This window comes from Acyrthosiphon pisum, chromosome A1 (genome assembly GCF_005508785.2).
Source record: "Acyrthosiphon pisum isolate AL4f chromosome A1, pea_aphid_22Mar2018_4r6ur, whole genome shotgun sequence".
Classification (NCBI taxonomy): domain Eukaryota; kingdom Metazoa; phylum Arthropoda; class Insecta; order Hemiptera; family Aphididae; genus Acyrthosiphon; species Acyrthosiphon pisum.
This window is the reverse complement of record NC_042494.1, coordinates 47,068,406-47,089,820: the sequence shown is the minus strand read 5'-3', so window position 1 is coordinate 47,089,820 and position 21,415 is coordinate 47,068,406. Positions and strand designations below refer to the sequence as shown.

The 21,415-nt window shown below is 27.1% G+C and overlaps 1 protein-coding gene across 8 annotated transcripts in view; it reads left to right on the top strand.

Moving 5' to 3' along the window:
* Window positions 1–21,415, top strand: part of LOC100167740 (potassium channel subfamily T member 2) — a 230,443-nt gene that overhangs the window by 4,144 nt on the left and 204,884 nt on the right. For 3 of the 8 annotated variants that reach the window (XM_029487167.1, XM_029487173.1, XM_029487166.1), the window contains exon 1: window positions 11,432–12,380. The exons of 1 other annotated variant lie outside the window; for it this stretch is intronic. The gene's annotated coding sequence lies outside the window, so the exon portion shown is untranslated. Of the gene's footprint in view, window positions 1–11,431; window positions 12,381–21,415 lie in introns of those variants that run through there. 4 more of the 8 variants (XM_029487172.1, XM_029487174.1, XM_029487170.1 and 1 more) reach the window with 2 other exon arrangements.

Genomic DNA, 21,415 nt, shown 5'->3' with positions numbered 1-21,415 from the left:
AAAAGTTTATTTTTATAGTTATTTTAAGTACAAATTTGGACGAAATTATATATTAAAACCTAGGATACTCTTTTAGTTATTTTGTTGTGATTGTATAATATTATTCGTGGGTACTTGAAACTTCTAAAGTATACTATTATATATCTATGATTTTACCACGGTTTTTTGTTGATGTATAACGCGTTATAACTTATAAGTACCTAATAGATATTATGATATGATTAATTTGGAATTTATTATAGGTACCTATTATAGGTCAATTTTTTTTTAATACCATAGATAAGTATATATATGTCTAATACATAGACTGATATACCGTCTCCGCTCAAAATCGTTTTTCTTATACAGTGATATTATATCATTGAATTCAAATTTAAAACTGTCCATTATACAGTGACCCACTTCTAACCTACTGTACAGCAGAGCGACATCCACTTACCCACCTTTTTTTTCGTTACAACAATTAGGTATTTATTATGAGATATATTTAATGAATATCTCATTGAAATACACTGTGTTTTATGTCCCAACAATAAATATTTATTTTTCACATATTCATACATGAATATGTACTTAGGTACTGCTTATCTTATAATAAACAGTACATATTGTTATATTATAAACCTTAAAATTATTATAGTACTTGATATATATATCAACTATGATACTTTCTGAAGGTCAAACAAATATATCACAATAGCCTCTTCGTTTGTAGTTATTAATCTTAAAATTAGTTAAATTAACATTGAACAAACTAATGAAAAATGAACTAGAAACCTTAATATAATATCGAGTCCCTTTGGATGTTTTTAGAAAACATTGTTTGTATATTATAAGAACATGAAATTAATTTATCTTCATGAAATTGTTGCATTTATGTAGGTTTATTATGTATTTATAGTATAATTCAACAAATTTAAACTAAAAATAAAACTTAACGAAAAAAACACCCAATATTTAAAATTTAAGTTAGACATTTAAAAATGGAATAATAATCATAATTTACTTCTGGTAATGTTTCCAAAACTAAATTTCTTTGCTTATTTTTTTCGTGATATATGACACTTTTATGTCAATGTTTAACAGCTACGCAGTAGCTTAAATTACAAAAAAATAATATGTTATTGTTTGAAAATCAAACGTTATTCGTATAGCAATTTATTTAAAATATCTTCAAATGTATTCATTGTTATTCCATGAATATAATAGAAAATGTTAAAGATATCGGATATCATATTATTATAATTATATTTTATCAAATAATGTCGATAAATATCAAAATAAAAAACCTGTGTTCTATACATTTTACAACAAGTAAAATGATGAGTCATTAAAATTTAAAAATATATATTTTGGAGTCAATAATAATAATTTAAAATCGAACTTTATTAGTCTGATACGAAATGCAATAGATAGATAACATATTAAAACTAATGAAAACGATATTTTTTTCTATGCAGAGGATAGTATTTTTCACTGTACTGTACTAATGTTTATATAGTCTAGAAAAATTCCAAAATTCAAATGAGTGTTTATCATATTATTATTTTCTTCTAAAATAAATGTGTGTATTAACTATTAGATATCGGATAGTGAGACTGGATAAAATTAACTATCTTTACTACCTACTTTCGTTCAGATTTACTTACTATTTTTCGTATCGTAGAGTTGTATTATAAGTACTCCAAATAAACATCGTTTACTAAAAAAAAATTTAAATAAAAAAAGATTGTTGCTAATTTTTAATGTAGTTGATAAATCATGATATGGATTCGTTAAATAGCTAAAACAGTTAAATTACATTTGACTTATTAACTTTTTCGGAATCATTATAATTATTAATTTTAAAAATATTAATCGTTTCAGTTTTCTTTTAATTTATACTCCTGAAAACAGATTAAGGTGTTTCACGTCGAATATTATTATATGAACAAAGAACATTATATTGACAACGATAAACTAAATTAAAAAATTAAAAATATTTAACATCAAAATAAATATTGAAATAAAATACAGTGATTATATATGCCATTATTTGTAAATGTTTTTTTAATTTTAGTTACTATTCGATTTCAAATACATATATACATACAATTTTAAAAGCAAATATAAATTTAATTACAGCTGGTATAGTTGATTACATTTGATGGAAGTTGATATATGTCGAAAGCCGTTAATAAAAGTTGACTATTAATCTCACATGTTTCCTAGAGTGGATATTCTGTATTGATGGAATTGTACAGTTTCTTTTCACTAAGTATACTCTAGGAAAAAGAAAAATTGTTTTATACTTAAAATTGTTTGTCTTGATCAACTTTATCGTCACTAACAGCTGACACCACATTGTAAATCACGAATAAAGGTTTTATACTAAGTAAAAAATAATGAAAAAACTGAAATAAAAGGAATAAATTAGTTATTAAAATATATGAAGATTGGTGTAAGGTGTAAAGTATCCAATTAAAAAAATATATATACCTCTAAACATTTTATTAAAGTTAAATAAGTAAAATAATAACTTTTACAGTTTAGTATTAGCCATTACGTATATTATTTATTGATAGAAATATTAAGTAGTATTACTGTATTACATTAAAATACCTATGTATTAAAATTATCCATACAGAGCCACGAAATTTTAAAATGTAATGTCTTTATAAGATTTCATTAAGATGTCCTGTTTTCAAACCCTGATTCATAGACAATATTACTATTACAATTCTCAAGAAGCAAATAAAAAACCTTTTCCAGGTTATTCTTTTAACCCTGCCATATTTTATTAAAAATAAAACTTGTTTATTTTGTTCGAGAATAGATATTTTGTAAACTACATACATAATAAACACAATAGTAGTATCGATTATTGTTACATTTTTCAAAAATCAAAATTTGTACCACGTTCCTAACTTGTATCGTTATAAAATAATCTATCGAAAATTTCACGATATTAAAGATATTCGTGACTAGAATTTTTGAATGAAAATTAGCGGTATAACAATTTATTTCATATATCCTCCAAAACACGGGATTGGGCATATTAATTTAATAGTACGTTTATGACTTATCTATTGTATACGTTTATCATATTTATTTTAAGTACGCCTCCAATGTATCTATGCTTAAAAAAAATTTCAAACATTTTAAATTTGATTATTCCTTATTAGTTATTAGCAATGCCCTCGCAACCGACCCCCCCCTACACACACACACACACACACACACACACACACACACACACACACACACACACACACACACACAAACTCACACATAAAAAAAAAACACCTATATAGACGTACGTGAAGTTGGCACCCCGACATCGTCCGATCGGTTCCAAATCGGTGTCATCTTTTTGCAACTTATTTGCAACAATTTGCAACGTCGATTAAAAAATGTGCAACACATTTGCTAGGGCAGCAAAATCAAAATTCCATTTAGGGGTGCCAACTTCATGTGGCACCCCGACATCGTCCGATCGGTTCCAAATCGGTGTCATCTTTTTGCAACTAATTTGCAACAATTTGCAACGCATTTTTTACGGCGGAAAAATCAAAATTCCGTTTAGGGGTTCCAACTTCACGTAATACCCCAATATCGTCCGATCGGTTCCAAATCGGAGTCGTTTTTTTGATTCGTCAACATTTGGTGGCGTCTAAGTTTTTTTTCAGAATACTGTCATGGAATATAAAAAAAGAGTTCAGGATTTCCCCTCCAAAGGAAAATCTATAAACAAACTAACAAATTAACAAATTAACATTTTCGCAATTTTTCTTCTGCAGATATTTAGCACGTAATTCGCATGAATTCGCACGCCTATTTTGAAAATTCGCACGACCTTTCTTCCCCTCAAAAAAAAAAATTCACCTCATAGTATAATTTCACTCCCTCATAAAAAAATTAACATCTTCACAAATTTTTTTTTGACTGATATTTAGCACAGTATTCGCACTTATTCGCAAGCCTGGTTTTGAAATTCGCACGATCTTCCTTCCGCTCAAAAAAAAATAATTCACCTTATAGTAAAAATACAATTTTGTCTTTATTTATTATTATTATCTAAACTGAAGAAAATTTATTTTAGATAAAAAAAACCTCGATTGAATATAACAAACCTAAAAAGAAACTTAAGAAAAAAATTTGATTGAATTAAAAATATTATACAAATCTAGATTGAAATTTTTTTATAAAACAAAAATTGTTTAACCAATATAGACTTTTTTTATTATATTTACATTGTTATTAAGTGAATACAGCTTTTTTAAATTTAATTTGGTATTTTTACATTAGTTTTTTTTATTCTACTTGTCTTTTATTATTGAAATACACATTATGAAAAAATCTTAATTCAATAAAAAAATCTTGAATGAACTGAAAAAAATTAAACAAATCTTGATAGAATATTTTTTATTATATAGTTGTTTATCAAATATAGTTTTTTTATTTAATTTACATTTTTTAATTAATACTGATTTTTTTTTATTTAATTTAGATTTTTAATAATTTTTTTTAAAATTTCTTTTTCGATTTCTTATATTCAATCAAAGTTTTTTTTATCAAATATAAATTTTTTCTTCAATAAAGATTTTTTAATAATTTGTATTTTATTACAAAAAAACAATGTAGAATAAAAAACAATTGATAAAACTCAATTAAATAAAAAAATGTTTTATTTTGTTCTATTTTTTTTTTAGTTTTTTTTCATTGAATATAGCCTTAATAAAAAATGTAAAAAACATTTATTTACATTTTTTAATTAATACAGATTTTTTTATTTACTTTAGATTTTTTCAATAATTTTTCGAAAGTTTGTGTAATAATAAATTTAAATATAATAACAAATTTATATTTGATAAAAAATATATATTCAATGAAAAAATCTAAACAAAATAGAACATAATATATTAATAGTAATAAAGATATATTCTTAATAACACAAAGCTTTATATAAAAAAAATCTGTTTAATAAAAAAATTATATTAATAAAAAAATCTAAATAGAAATTTAAAAATTGTATATTTAATCAGATTTTTTATTAAGACTTTTTTATTTCTATTTAGATTTGTTTTATTCAATCAAGGTTTTTCTATGGAAAAGGTTTTTTTATTAAATATACTCAGTAATTCTTTCATCAAATAACACCCCTTATTTCAAAGTGTAAAATTTTTTGAAAATATTTTTTTACATAGTTTCAATAGTCGCTCATAAACAACATTTTTCTTAAAAAATTATATTTTTAAATATTTTTTATCCTTATAATTTTTTTAAGTTTTTTACTTTTTTGAATGACAACATAAGGTTTTAATTTTATATTCCAAAGCAGAATATTTTTCTTAGTATTTTGATACATATAAATCGAATTTGCGGCAAGTAGTTTACGAGTTATAAATATTCAAAGTTTAGACGAGTGGAGAAGTGGACTAACATTTCGAGAGGTAACCCGGTATCACTCCACTCCACTCATCTACATAATTTTTTAAGAAAAATGTTGTTTTATAAGCGACTTGAAACTATGTAAAAAAATATTTTCAAAAAAAGTTACACTTTTTGAAATAATGAGTGTTGTTTGATAAAAGAACACGCGGTAAATATAATTTTTTTATTATATTTAATTTTTTTTACTAAAAACAATTTTTTATTTAATTTAGTTTTTTTAATTTTTTTTTTTTTTTATTGAAATACAAATTATGAAAAAATCTCAATTGAAGAAAAAATTTATATTTGATAAAAAAAAACCTTGATTGAATATAGCAAAACGAAAAAGAAATTTAAAAAAAAATGTTTAAAACTAACCGAAAAACAACACTTAAGATACACGAATCAGATACATAAAACAAAACAATATGACCCTTTGTTCAGTTGCAATGGTTTTCTCGTTGTGTTAATACTTAAAACTGATGTAACATTATCACATGGCAATCGTGGGCGGAGTTTATAACTTATAATAATATGACGTTATCTCTTGCACAGATATTTTATACGTACAATAGGTAATATCTTATACTTATAAAATACAATACTCAAATTACTAATTGGAAATCCGATACATTGGAGAGTGTTCAATAGTTATATATACGTAGTGTAAGATGAAATTCATAAACTATTGACTGTAAAAATATATTTTAACAGTGACCTATTGTAAACGAGTAAATATTATGATCTCATCTACATAATATAGGTTAATAATATATTTTTGTTCAAAAACGTTCAATTAGTATTTAGTATTGGTAATAATTCAAATTCAAGATCACATTATTAGATTTCTCGTATTTACGGTGTAGGACGTAAGTAATACTAACTTCAACAATTGTTCTAACCCCAACTGCATTGTTTTATTATCTTAAAAGAAAAATTTTTCCCGTGTCCAATGAATAATATTATGTGTTCTATACATACCTACCTAACCTATATTTAAAACTAAAAATATTGAAATTAAGTTTAAAATAGAATAATTAGCGAATATATTTCCAGACAATGTTGTCGTATCAAAAACAAAATCATATAGATTATTATGATTGGATTGATTAAGAAAGAAATATTGACTAGGTCCCCAATATATCTTATGACAAATGTATACATAATTTATATAATAAATGTACGTATTATTTAAACGTTGAAATATCCACAACACATCAATATTGATATTTGCTACATAAGATTTATTCCAATCCATGCAACTCAATTATTGAGAAAACAAAATTCCGACTAAAATACCTACCTCGCCCGCATAGATTGAAATATCACTATACAACAGGCTGGTGCAAAATATTAGTCACTGCGATCTGTGAATAAGACTGACGACGACGTTTAAATGAAGTGGTGGCGCATTCCATGGGATTTTTGTTTTTAGATTGGATTTTGCCCAGTGACCATAAATTTGTGGGTGGCATAAGGTGTCGGCCATAAATAAGTGACAATGCGCACGGCGGTAAAATTAAACCATTTTACAAACTTGTATCAAAAGTTCAAAGAAAGAAAATCACATAGATATATTGTGCGAAAAGAATATAATATAGTATAGACCGATGTACATAAAAAGTACTTAGGTAGTTACTTAATATATCTGAATGTTACTTTAAGGCGCAAGCCGAAACGATCAGTTGACTGAGCTTGCTATTACTGTAAATAATATTATTATATTATACAATAATATACAATTTTTATAGATAGCTCACAATTAATATTAACTCTAAATAGATATTTTAAAAATTGAATTATGTAAGTACTGAAAATAATAATTTAAGTTATAACTTAAACTTTATGTCTCAAGTTTCTACGATTTATATTTTAGGTATACCTACTTTAAAATAATAACAATTATTTGAGGAGAAATTGTTATTTTACGTGTGAATATACAATTTTGTCAAAATTTGAACTTAAACACTCATCAAAAAAATATAGTGACCATTTATTTTTGATATTTTTAGGATGTTCATTATTTTAAATTACAACAATATCAAACAATCAAACGACTTATTGTCGAAAACTGGTATTGCCTAATTATTCTCGTTTTCCGTATTTTTTTTTAGTTTTTCTGGATTATTTTGAAAAGTGACGAAATTAGTCTACTTTTGACTATTTCCTGATGTGCCTACAAAATCTAATTTTATACCAGATCTTCCTCAAAATTAAAGATTGAAGCATTTTTACCATTATAAAACAAGAAGAGTAAAAAAAAAAAGACAATATTTTATAAGATATTATCGCTACTGGAAAAATGTTCATATTACACACTGGGTAGGTTTGTATCACATTGGTACATTTTTTTCAGACAAATTATATTATTATATATTATGTGGTGATTTACAGGCAATTCACCTTCAAAAATGATTATTTATTATCTGTTTTCACAACAACTTGTGAAAAAAATGCATAATAAGCATTCTTGTACGTAGATGGATATCACCATATTATTATGGTCACCACTTATCTTTTATATTATAGATTGCAAAATATTGGTAGAAAGTCTATTACGTCCAATTCATTGGTTAATCCGGTACGAAAATCGTTTTCTCGATTTACGACTATCATCAAACACTCCAATAGGGCTTATAAAAATTAATGTTTTTCATATACATTTCAAAAAGTCACTTATATCTACAAGTTATTGGTAATAATATATTTTATTTCTATCCATCAGACACCGTTGATATAGTTTAATATACAGGTAAAATATTTATTGATATTATATTATTCAAATTAATTCATTGAGTATGATGAATCTTGTCAAAGTCGAATGCATTTCGATTTAAGAAAATAATTTTTTTTTTTACCAATAAATCTAATAAAATAAATCTTCCATCCCAAAATAGAACTTATTTTCTGTGAATAATTCGCATGAAAACATTATTACTATCAAGGAAATAAGTCCACACTAAAAATTCCAGGTTTTCAATTTTTTCTAATCTTGGTATTTTTAGTGTGTATTTAACGTACCTGTAGTTCCATGCTGAAAAGTAATTTATTTAAAATTTATAAATAATTAACATTAGGTACATATTATTATACAAATTATTTTTCGTAAAACAAATTTCAAGAATGATATTAAATTAACCAACTTTGAAAGTTTACTAACTATTAAGTGTGAATTTTCATAATATGCCATTATAACACATTCAAAAGTGATCAAGTCTCGAGATTTACACGTGGCCACGGCTCAAGATTTCTATATATTTAAGAATTTCATATATTTTAGAGAAAACTATAAATTAAAAAACATTCATAAAATTAAAAATATCAAAACCATTTAGAAATTCAAAAATTTATAATTTATTCTACGGATAACAATTGTTTTTTATATGTTAAAAATGTAAAAACTACGTTTCTCTCATTATTTAAACATGTGACCCGAGCGTTGGGTATAATTGCATGTAGAATGACTGCCAGCATGAAATTGTTCACAACTTTTAAGCTCAAATAATACTGAGATATGTGCTGAAAAATTCATTAACCCTAAAATCTAAATGTAGTCCTTTGTGTATTTAAATCAGACAAGTTATAAGAAAAAGTATTTAGAAAAGAGTGACCAGTTAAGTATATTTTTTCTTTCTCATCTTTTTGAATAATATCTTGAAAAAATACATCAAACATCGTAATTTATATTCAGTTAAAGAATTTGAAAGTACTTATTATTTATAATACCTATTATATATTAAGATATATCGGTTGAATTATTATTTTTCAAATTATAAATCATGTGGACTTCTTGAATAGTTGACTTACTATTTGGCATTTTAAGAATCTGTAAAGATAAAATGATCAAAATTAGAGGTACGAAAATAATTAATATTTATCACTAGGTACATAAAAAGTTTTGTTTATATGGATTATGAAATAATATACAAGAAACAAAAAACCAAAGCTGCACAATTATTGAACATCACAATATGTTAAAAATTGCAGTAGACTTGTTGTGATAAGTACAAAATGGAAAAAAACTAATGTCTAAGAAATAATCGTGAGATTGGAGAAAATGATGACCTAATTTCAGTCACACGAAGGCTAATAAAATTGATCTGAATGGAAGGATATCGTACGATTTTATTTAAACTAATGTGCATAATGTCCAATAACATTTTCAAGACGTCAATCCAGAAAAAAATTAAGATTCAAAGTTCAATACTTTAATAACAGTTAATTTGGACGTTGCAAAACTTAAAAGAAAATATCTATTTTAAAAGTCACGGTTACTTGTTTTTAGTGTGAATGATCCGTTTTGGACACACTCTCTATTCCAGACTCTTGTAAAAGTATTGAATAATATGACCATAACATTAAAAATACATCACCGAGAGAGGTAGAACCCTCAATTAATTATTACTAAAGAAGCCAACACAAAACGCATCGATTTTACAGAAAACTCATTACTCCGTCGGCAACAATCCAAAATGGCAATTGACAAATCTACGACAACATAGAGTTGTAATAACGAAGTTCCCGAACCCTCTCAAGCTCAATAGAAAAAAATGTTTTCAAATTAGTCCGAAAAAATACCAAACACACCACTGTGATCTAATTAACAATTTCCAAGTGTGATGACATACTCACATTTGAATATAAAATAATATATCGTAGACAGCTGAATAGAAAAACAAATTATACAATATATACCAAATAATTACTGTCCAGATAAAATTATACTACTACCTTGTAGTAGTTGTATAGTGCTTCTGAACTTCCGTTGATCGTTATCTTGTTAGATAGTTTGAGCTGAAGATTCTCAAACTAAATTAATTGTACCTACTACCTACCTTCGGGTATAATATTATTATCAAAGAATAATTTAAAACTTATGGTTGATCAAAATAACGTATAGGTACCACCAATTTGAAGGTGTGAACCATAATATTATATTATTGTCGGGAATAATGGATTAATATATTTAACAGTGGCGTTTTATATTTGATACGTATATGGCCTATTAAAAATATGTTCAACACACTAAATAATCGTCTACTACACAGTATGCGCAATAATAATATATTTTTTTTTTATTTACGTTTTACGAGATTATATTCCGTAATAATATAACTGAGAGCGACGCGGATTCCCGAACAAATCGCATAATAACTACATATTTGTTCAATGTTATGACAAAAACATACATAAAATATTTTATTACATTTGATTTTAAATTAGAATACAGTAAAATATCATAGCAAAACAGTATTTTTTTTCGAATAAAAAGAAAAGTCAACAAATATTCATTGTATAATATACTATATTTTGAGCACAACTTTCATGGTGTTTTCCTACGGTTTTTAGTACAACGTAATATTATTAGCCCATTATTATTTAATGTCATTGTAAAATAGTTCATGACTATAAAGTATTATTTTTGGCGTTTACGTTTACACGTTGATCTATCCCTGACCGTCACCGATTCGGTGTAAACGACTTGCTTAAGATTTTAGAAAACCAAACATCTGTCGAACAATATACTCACATATCAGAATACAGAGTTTTCGGAAACGTCGAATAATATTTAATTATCTGACGTAATTTTGGCGTTCTTAAAACATCACATTTTTAAACGTCCTTATATCTTATTAGAATGTGCAGAGCACGCAGAACGGGTTTCCAGTCTTCGCCGTTTTACCAATGAACTAAAAAAATTATTAAAAACCATGAGATTAATGAATATAAAACGTTGAAAAATCAAAATTTTCACAAAAATAAACTCTATAAAATGGCTATCTTCAATTTTTTCAAAAATGAAAAAATAAAAAAAATATTTTTTTAAACTTACCAAAAAATTTAATAAAATTAAAAAATAAAACATGTGTAGCCCTTTTGTCTATATGTGAGTCTAATAAAAAAAAAAAACAGATTTATGATATATTTATATTATCTCAGGAGATATCACAATGGGTAAATGAATGAACACTCTGTATTATATGAACCTATGTAATATTATATATTTTATACAAGACGACTACTCATCTATATGGTAGTATGGTACCTATATAATACGTCATAAAGATTATTTCTGACGTGTGGTAAGTAGAAAGCATACTATTATTATTATTATTTCGAATCGACTGCGAACGCCAACGTAGCATTTTTCCCATTAGATCCGGTGTTTTGTTATTGTTATCGTTATTTTTATTTCGTTCTCTCGTGTCGTATGTAGACAATATATTATATGTTCCTGTTGATAAGCTCTCAATTTCCGTTGGTAGGTATAGTGGAAAATATGTTTCATAGTCGAAAGCGGCGGCGACGGCGGTGGCGATGTCGGCGGTGGTGATCGCAATAATAAAACGTTTGCCACGTCCGATCGGGCGCGTTTACGCGAAAAACCTCCGCCGGCGTGTTTCGCCCCGGCGTGGCTTGTTACTATCACACGACCCGCCGAACACGTGAGAAACCCGCTGACTGCCGCGCGGTGCGGTCTCTCGCCTCATTCGCCAAGCCGGTCGCCACGCGTACCATGTGGCCGCGGATCGTCCGAAAAATTCCACGTCTGACCAATAACTGATTTTCAACCACACACACACACACACACACACAACTCGCCGATAAATCATAATAATATTAATAGTACGACAGTAATATACGTTTATTTCGTTTTTGTTATATCGTCGTCGCGTCGACGGTTTTTCGTTTCATATATTATTCTGTCCATCCTCTCCTCACTCTCTCTCTCACTCTCTCTCTCGAACAATATTTCCCCGACGAAAACTGCACTACGACACCGACAAACGGCATCGATCATTACGCGTGGTCGTATATTATTCGCGGTCCGCTCCGCGTCCGTCTGCTGTTCCGCCGCCAGTGTCGCACCTACCCCGCGCTTGCCATGATCGGCCGTTGAACCGGAAGTGTCCAAATGCCGGCGCGATCGCCCACAACCGCCGTGTAGCCGACTACGCACGACACAGGTAAGACTACCACACGACCACTGGTGCCAATATGTGACCTATATATAGTCTGTTGTAGGTTTCCGGTCCGCTTATGGGCGATATCCGGCCCGGGCGCATCCCCGACGGATGAAACAAACGTTTTTCTTGACCATTACCACGCGGGGGGGGGGGGGGGATTTGGCAGTCCGACTGCGACGGGAAAAATTCCCCGGTTGTAGGTCCGGGGGCCGATTTAACGGAGTTGTGCGTGCAGACATTTACCGACGGAGGGCAAATAATATATACCACTTCTATCTTGCACATAAGTACTATCAAACATTTGAACGTCACGTATAGGTATAACGTTTGAACGGGTCACCTACATACACCTTACGATTTCTGTTACATTTATCTATATACCCTAGTCATTGAATTCTAACATGAATTTCTAAGCAGAATCGACATTCAGACATACCTATTTATTGTTTACATAAAGAATTGGATAATGAAGTACGTAGGTATAATATATCATGGGCACCACTGACAGTATGAAATGCATTCAAAATAATGACTACCCAATTGAAATTATTATCATATTTCAATTACAGTGAAACCTGTCAGTCAAGGGACATTAAAAATTTCCCATATATACAGGCACGTTGAAGTACCTATCTTTTTGCCGGGACATTATTATATCTTCGAGAGAAGTGTCCGTCGATCATTACAAGTTTCACTGTATAAGTTTTCGCATAATGTGTATGACGATGATAGTAATAATAAAATTATAAAAATTATGAACAATATTTGAACTGAAAACGACCATGTTATACAGTTTTAGGGCGATGATAATGTGGGCCCTAGAGAGATAGCCTCTCTAACTCCCCACTTAGTCTGAGTGCTATTCTTGCACACCCTCTGAAGGCGTCTTCGGCCTCTGCATAAAAAATATCAGTTGGTACCTACTTGACAATATTGTGATGATAGCAATAATTTCATTATGATAAAATGAAAGTGGATGCCATAATTTTACGTGTCCAATAATTGTATGATCTTATACCACAATAACGATCGAAGGAGAACCAATAGGGTCGGTCGATACAATGTTTTTATTGCGTACGAACCTGTGACGTAATTTTATTAACTATTGCAAATGCGGTTAATTTACGAAGTTACCGAAAGTTTGTCAACCGTTTTTCCGGCTTTCAAACATTATAATGCAACAGCATTATTATAAGTTGGTAGGTACCTTTATAGCTGATACTTTTATAACAAAATACGTCCTTCATTACAATAATTATTGTGATTACTAAACCATGATAAAATCAGCCAAACTTTAAATACAAAGCCCTATTTCAATCTTTTACTGGAATTTAAAATCTAGTTTTTTTAAAAATAGATGTTGTATACGTTTTAGTGTAGGTAGAATATTAAATTATGAATGTTCAAATCTATAATATAACTTTGAAGCACTGTTTAAATTCAACATAATATAAGCTTTTAACTTATATCAACTGATTTATCATTATGAATTATTATACTATAAATATTAATTTTTTAAGATTGTTTAGTTTTAAAGTTATAGCGAAAAATAATTTCTAACTTTTATAGGTAGGTACATTAAAAATACTTTGTTAATAGAGTATTTAGTTTTTGAAACTATTAACGTACCTAATGTACTATTTTAGATATACGTCACAAGTTTCATATAGGTAATTTAATTTAACTACATATATTTTAAAAGTCATTAACTGTGATGGTATTATTACAAGTGAGGTTTCATAGTTTATTTATTTATAGATTTAGATGGTAAAATGTTTTAGACTGTTTTAAATGTTTTGTACATCACTTTTATGAATTAACTTTTCAAATACCTAGCTATTAATAAATAAAATCCTCGAAGTTCAAATGTGTTAAATATAATTATTTTTTTACCTTTGACCGCAAATTATAAATACATTTTAAAGGACAGTATAATTAATAGATCCTGTTAGAGTGTAACAACATTACGAATTTCACAATAATAATGTAGGGTTCGTTAAAGTTTATAAATTAATTAACCTCGATAGTATTACAATGACAAAAGACTCAAATCCTTATTAGCTCACATAAATATTGATTCAAATTTTATATAATAACTTTAAATAACACTTAATATTATAAGGTTTTAAACTTATAAAACCAATGAAAAAAAAATGAAATGTTCAGTTTATTTTTAATGTATTTAAAATATTATATAATATAGGACACAATAAAATATAATATACCTACCACAAGTCAACTGGAACATTGAATATTTAAAACAATGTCATATTAGTATATTACTACACTAGTTCGAAAGTCTAATAAATTGTTAATAATCAATAACTGTTTTTTTTTGGATCTAAACCATTATGAATTGATTTAATAGTATTATTGTATATTTTTTCAACGACAGATAGATTACATTTATATTTTTTTTATTATTCATTTTTTTAATATTACATTAGCTATATGATTTTCTTTTAAAATTATAATGTAAAAATAAGTTAAAAGTTATCTGTAATCAGGTAACAACGAAACTAAGTATTCGAATTTCTTATTTTAATTAAAAAGCATAAAAGATAATTATTCTTTTATGCGCTTATAGGAAATGTAAGATGCTTGATGTTTTCCCGTTATCAAGAAGAACGTGTCCTTGTAATTTATTTAAAACAAATCGATAACATTGAGTTAGTAAAAAAACCCAATCCCAATTTATGGGGAAAATATCATTTAAACGATTCGACAAAACTTCGAAGTTTTTTATGATTTAAAATCATGTTTTCATATAATTTATTCCTTCCTACGTGATAGCTTAATGATCATGCCAAGTTGTTTCTTTTTTCAAAATTCCATATCATGCCGTCTGTTTCAATTAGAACAATAAGCTTAAGTGATAAAAAATAATAAATAATGACATGGAAAGAAAAGACAGATAGAAGAGGGCTCGAAGCAGAGGTACCTACTTCATTTTCCAAGATGTAACTTGATAATATTTCTTCTGGTTTAATTTCTAAAATTCAATGGCTTAAGACGTGTTCGACAATTTCATACTGCATGTATACATATCTTACTGTCTATTAACCATTATGAATAATCGTTTATTATGCTTATACATTTTAGATTAGAAGTGGAGCAATGGTTAGGTAAACAATGATGCGTGTTTTGTTATTATTGTGTCTATAGGAGCAGTAACATTAGTAACAATACTTCGTTTTACTTCGAGAGTGATCTATGGTAGGAAATTACTTGTGGTTAGAGCTTGTTGAAGAGAGGAGAGGTCACTAATAATAAATTCCAAGAAATATTTTTTAAAAAGTGAAAAAAAATATAGGGAACAATGAGAAAATTTTACGCGAAACCAATTTTGTTTTTTTTTGCAATTCAAAAATGAAAAATTTGTATTTGTAAACAGAAGAGACTTGAAATTTGTATTGATTTAACTTTTAAGCTAGGTCAATAAGTATGACAATTTAATAAAAGATCACATAAGTGGTTTTTATAGCAACTCAAACAATTTAAAAATACATAGTCACGATTTTATTTTATAAGCTTCAAAATCCTGAAATTCGCTAACTATTTTGCAGATAAGAATTAATACCTTTTTTTAAATTTTAACAGCTAAGGGCTTCTACATTTTCCGACTTTTTTTATATATTTTATGAAAATATTAATTATTTATTGAAAAATTGCAGGTCAGGACCAATTAAAAACAATATAGGTACTCTTATTGAACCTAAATGAATGCATTAATATTATTTAATTTTAACTAAGCCACCTAAACAACAAACAATTAATAACTTAAAAATATTTAATGATTAAAAAAAAAAATTATGACTTAACATTTAAATTCATTTTTAAAAACTCTAAAATGAAAACAAAAATGTTTAGGGTTAATTTATTTAATACAGAAAGTGAACTGTTGCCAATTAATTGATTTATTTTGTGTTAATGTTCTCACCGGTTAGTGCTTTCTATGAATACATCCCCACAGCCCAGTGGCCAGTAGTATATTTTATGAACTTGGACAGGTAGGTATTTCTTCAGGACTATTTGTATTTCTACACTACTCTCGATGTCGAATTTTATTGGACATTAAAATAATGTATTGGGATTTATAAGGTTAGTTTTGGATCTTGATTTTGAATTTGGGGAACAATGGGACAAATACCACATTTTTGTTGTATTTACACATTACACGACATTATACTTTTATGGTGTAAAATGGCTCACAATAATCATGAAAGAAGATTTAAATAATCCTAGGTTATCATTTTCCTTATTTTAATCTACTTTAACGATGTTTATTGTCTAATCGTGTATTATTTATCTACTTATTGACCAATTAGATTTATTAATTTATTGCAATAGTTCGATTACTTACCCACAGAGTTCAGATATTATCGTAATGTTGTTATCCAACTATAAATTGCGAGACAAAATATAGTGATATCGTAAAATATACAGTCCTTTGAGTTTCGAATACCAGATGATAAGTATAGCCTTTGAGTTAGGTGTCCCTTTATTTGATGTGAGAATTCGATAGAATTATTTTTCGACGGAATGGCCACGGGACGACAATATTATTATTATTTGTTTGTGACGTATTTTTCAACATGAGTATTAAAGTATAAACACAACGGAAACGTCTGAAAAACGTGTTTCTTTACAGTTGTATACTTATTTTCATCTGATGTATCAGTTGGTATACGTTATTTTCCATTTCCCAGTACTTCTGAGTTCTCGTTCGCTAATAATAAGACCGTTGACCGGAAGTATCCGTATAATGAGATATGTCAAGCATTCGTATTCCCTGCACGTTGTACATCTCAAGGACACTTGTGTACAGTCATATAAAATAATTTTCTTTTCATTTATATGCCAGTGGTACACATACGATAATTATGTTCATTTAAGGCGATTGTTACAAGTATATTATATTATATTATATATTTATAATTAATAAACCTAAAATTTGAAAATGCAATGTTCACATTATTATTTTTGCAAGAATTTTACAGGACATATTGTACCGATGGACAATCGAACTATTCAAATATCATGAGTACCATACATAATTCGTTAAATTAAATAAATAATATAAACTGCAGTACCTAAAAATGTTTTGAAAAGGGTGAAAAATAACGGATAACTTTATTTATTTATACTTTATTTTTAACTTTTTTTTCATTAAATGCAAGTGCATTTTTAGAACGATTTTTTTAAAAATATTATTCAATTTAAATTTTGTTTGAACTATGAAGTGAGAACCTTGGTTGAAATAACCAATCAATTTTTAAATTAAATTAATATGTTTTCCGAGTTTTATAATTTTTTATATCAATAAATATATTAAACTGTATTATATAAACCTAAGCCAAATATGTCTTATTTGTATCTTTGTAATATTATAATATAGTATAATAAACTACCTATACAATTCCTAAGATAACTATTTAGCTTTTGATTTATATTTTATATTTAACAACTTGATGACACGATGAAACATTTATAATTTGATAAATTTAAAATGTTAGTGTCATAACAACCAACACAAAACATAAATATAAATTGTATATGTTCCTTTCTCATACCTTTAATTAGAATAACTTTATGATTAACATGAATTCTTAAATTCTATTTCTATTTTGACTATTTCATTATTAACTTAATAATATTTTGATTCTTTTAAATCCTGTAAAATATCAATTTTATTTATTTAAAATTAGTCAATAATATTCTTGAGCTCAAAAATATATAATCAATAATCATCGTATTTGTATTGTGTTTGTTTCATAGAAATTAAATAATAATTTTTCAGCCAAAAATATTCAAAGTAGTTTTAAGTTTACAATCTGTTACGATAAAATCTCTTTTCAGACTAAAATTTTTTTATTATTATTGATTAACCCGCGGAAACTTAGGCCATTGGATGGTTTTTCAACTGTGGGGGAGAATACTGTATAAGTTAGGCTAACACGTGTGTTTAGTTTTGGCAGAATTTCAAATTAGGCACCCGTAGGTTTTGCCATGCCCGGTCCGCCTCTCTCTCTCTAAACAGTTACCTGCCCAGGTAGAGGAGCCGCCCGTGGTCGAGATTCGAACCGACGCCGTAGTCCACTCAGCCACTCCGTCCTCCTGACTAGAATTTATTTTCATATATATATACAATGTATACAGAGTGATTCACCAAGCATGCTCACCCCATTTTATACTATGATAACGTATTTATACAAATAATGATTCTTGGATTTTTTTAAATGACACCATATTATTTTCAATCTCTTAGATGTTTTATTAAATTTTAGAATAATTTTGCTTAACCCTTTTTCTTTTTAATTATTAATTAAATTGTTTTTTTTTAAGATGTTAACATATTGTATATAAATCGATTCGAACGAGTAGTTGCTGTGTTATTACACTATTAATGTACTAAGGATGATTATAATAATTATTATCGTCCTCAACATATAGTTTTATATTATAAACTATAAAATGGATGTGATATTTAGTCTAGTACATAATAAGTAGGTACTATTTATTATATTACTCAAATAATTTTTACAAATTATAACATTTGAATATATTATTTACATTGATTCATTTATTTTACAGATCACCATACGCTACAGCCTTACATTATAATATAAACATAACTATAAGAATACTCGTTCAAATTCTATTTATATTCATCAACATAATTGCAAAAAACAATCATATGCTTAATAATTTTCAATAAAAGATATGGTACACATTTAAAAAAATTAAGTTTGCAGGTGTTATATAACATTAAATAAAATAAATGTTATTTTATAAAATTGCATTGAAAATCGAAGTATTTTAATTTTTAAATAATATTCATTAAGACGTGTGGATAGTTAAAAATACTATATAAATACTAAAAAATTACAAACATTGGAAGTTAATTAAATTCAGTATTAAAGGATACATTTTCTTGTGGGGGGGGAGTGTATGCTTGTGTATACTGTCATGTATATAATTAAGATCAAGAATTTCTGATTAAAATCCTGATGGACAGTCCACTTTACTTCGTCTGGTTAGTATAAATTAATTAGACTGATATTCCTCAGGCTCCTTGTTTTCTTAACTCTAATCTCTCCCGTGGTATTTTATAATATCTCATTTGCTAGGCTTAGGGATGATACACAACCATTTACCAGCTCATGCCTTTAATTTGGGGCTTAACTCATATATCCACTACCCTCCTCATCCAAAAGATGATATTTACGATTTTCAACACATACTTACTTTTCCATTCCCTGTCACTGTGCCAATTATTCACGAGCTCGCTATTTTATTTCTAATCCAATATTGAAGTGGATTTGCATGAACTCGTATATACCATCATTAATGCATTAATTTCACTTTAAGTTATAAATTAGTTATTAAAAAACAATTTAACCATCGCAAGCATCGAGTTTTATTATTTTATGAGACAGTTAAATGCACAGCGTTCAATTTTTAATGTATATAGTTTACAACTTAATATATTTAATTGACAGTTTAAAAATTGCTTTTAGCTAAGATGATTAACGCAGGCACAATTCTGAAAATAAAATGTATACAAATACACGATCCTTAGCTACTTAAAAGTCATCAAAATGTTATCACAATACATTTTTATGAATTCAGTACTTACTATATTTATTTTATTAGTTTAGTAAATTATTAGCTCCGGTGACAATAAAGCAATATCAGCATTATTTTATTGGTTTTTAAATTTTTGCTTTTCATCAGTCTGTCGAATGTACAATAATTTTACGGTGAAACTAAATTTTATATAAGACAACTGACAGTAGTATTATATAATATTATTATTTATTTCATAAAATAGTTTTAAACGTATTTATTTATAGGTTATTAAACCAAACTAAACACTGTTCAATGGGAATCGCATTTAAAATTAAAATCGTAAACTTGTAACTTGTTTTTGAAAATAAAAATTTAAATATGCCCCGAAATGACTGGAAAAAAATCATCGATACACAAGAACCATTTATTGCTATCCAAATAGCAATAAAATACTCAAAATAAAATCCACTGTCGACTTCGAGACGACTTAAGATTTCTTTATTGATTATTAGATGACATTGTTCACATAATTATCACAACAAATACATTATAATTTAAGTTATCTATACTCTATATAAAGAAGAAAAATTGTTTGTTTGTTCATGGCAATATCAAAAATTACTTCACTTATTTTAGAATTCTTTTTTACCATCAGAAAGTTACACTATTCTAAGGATCTATAGGCTATGTTCAAATCAATAAGTGACCCATAACTTTTTTAATTTCAAATTTGAGAATTTTTATAGAAATAATAAAAATAATAAATGTTTGTTTATTATAGGGTTGCTATTGGTTACAAAATATAAAATATTTATTATGATTGAATATAATTTTAGACTTGTATTTTATATTTGGTCAAAAGCATCAAAATTACTGTGTTAACAATTTCTAATGGGTATTAAGATAAAATAAATCAACGGTAGGTAAATATAAATAATTAATTAATTAACAAATTAATAAATAATAAGGTAATATAATAATAATAATAATAATAATAATAATAATAATAATAATAATAATAATAATAATAATAATAATAATAATAATAATAATAATAATTATAGATAACTTGGTAAACTTTAAAACTTTGGAGTTAGACATTTTACAGTTACGTACGCACATCGAGGAGTCTGCCAAATATAATAATAAAACAACCTGCCAATACACTGTTTGCATAATTACAAACGTGTCTCGCTGGTAACGCCGGGCGAGATGGCTATAATATAATATAATATAATATAATCGAACGTGTCCTGACTGACTTACTGATTGATCAACGTAGAGCCTAAAGAATGTTACCTAGCTATTGAGGCTTTCAATTTTTACGGTACCTTCGTACCACCATGTAAGTATGCACTAAAAAGAATTTCCCGAAATTCGCATATCGAAGTGGTGTTTAGTGCTTACACAAGTATAAGGAGATTCAAGATTCAAGATGAACATTTTTTAACTTGGAAAAATAT